At 37.2% G+C, this 1,510-nt stretch overlaps 1 protein-coding gene across 1 annotated transcript in view; it reads left to right on the forward strand.

Moving 5' to 3' along the window:
* The window catches only part of LOC109542109 (F-actin-monooxygenase Mical), a 12,740-nt gene that overhangs the window by 6,094 nt on the left and 5,136 nt on the right, over nt 1-1,510 (forward strand). The gene's annotated exons all lie outside the window — the stretch shown is intronic.

The following is a 1,510-nucleotide window of genomic DNA, read 5'->3' on the forward strand; positions in this document are numbered from 1 at the left end:
TACTACCTGTATATTTTCCGCTGATTCTAGTTGTTTGGTATGTTCATTTCATGGTCGCACCGAACTTGTCCATTTACGAACTAGACGTTCTAACATGCATTATTTTGAAAGTAGCAATAGCTTAAAGCATCAATTTTTTACACATTTGGTTGCTGTATTAACCCTTTGCATTCAAGGGTCTAGTGAAATCTCTCTCAAACCTCTTCCAGTCCAAAGGGGTAGTATTGGCTCAAAAAAGGATGAAAATGCACTTGTTTTTGGCCTTTTTTATTTATCTGTTCAACTATGAGCTTGCTCAAACGAGTCTTAAGAAATGAGCAAAAGGCCGGCCTGCTTGAGCTGATGCCCAATTTTGTTGAACCCGCCAGTCACTTTGTTTTTGCGCAAAAAATCCCAAAGTTTCTAAACTGTTGTTTTACACGAACAATTCATTTTTTAACTCTCTATCCAGTGGTGTAAAAGAAATCCCGCTTCATTAAGCGGGTCTTGAAGTATGAGCAAAACAGTAGCAACTGAGCAGTTTTGTTAAAACCGCCATAAACAGTATAAGTGTTGAAAGACCAAAGTCAACTGCATTTTCACGCATTAGACACGTAGTTTATTTTCCATGTTTTACTTGGTTTAGGACACTAACATTTACTTTTTGCACCTGACATGTTTTGTTCGTTTCACTTTCCACTTACTGTTATAACAACCGTTATTACTTTTTTTACAAACTTCTTTTTGGGTACTTCGCCTCAAAAATTGTTGCCTTTAAAAAAGACAGAATTTCTTATTGCGAAATAGGAGTACTATTTATCAATCTGTAATAGAAGACTAGCTTCTGGCTTTTTCTTAAGACAAAAATTTTTGAGGCGAAATACCCAAACAAGAAGTTTGTAAAAAAATGAATCCGCCTCAACAATATAGAACTTATCTACAACCCTTATTACTTCTCACCACTCTTACGTTTGTACCTAATATGATTTTATTTCACCTTTGTACTGTTTCCTTTGCTTCTATTTGTTTTACGATTTGTTTTGCAATAAACTTCTTTCTTCTTTATTATTTTGTTTGTATTTTTGCTAACCTTATGCCGCGTCCGGACGTAACGAGCCGAGTCCGAGCCGAACCGCGGCAAATCCCAACAGAAAATGACCGGCTCAGACTCGACTCGTCAGGTCTGGACTCACTAAAAATGCACTTATAGACTAACATTGGTAGAACAATCCTCCCAAATCCCGAACAATTTCATTTCTATCCCTTATTCCAGATGTATTCCCATTGGTTCCCTGTCCTGATCGAAACCGTTGCGGTTGGAATCATGCTACTGATCTTCGACATCTACATAAATCCCGAAGAGTACGCTGAAGCTCCGAGTTCATTTTTCGATTATCTTTGGACGTAACAAACAGCCAAATTAACCAGCTAACTAAACTAAACCCCATGCTTTGAAATAAATAGCGTTTAACTCAACTGGTTGTTCATTTGATTCACGATGTTCAGTTGGTTTAATGTTAATTCAAGGAAG

This window comes from Dendroctonus ponderosae, unplaced genomic scaffold, assembly GCF_020466585.1.
Source record: "Dendroctonus ponderosae isolate FM_Combo_2020 unplaced genomic scaffold, Dpon_F_20191213v2 Dpon_F_20191213_8, whole genome shotgun sequence".
NCBI classification, from domain to species: domain Eukaryota; kingdom Metazoa; phylum Arthropoda; class Insecta; order Coleoptera; family Curculionidae; genus Dendroctonus; species Dendroctonus ponderosae.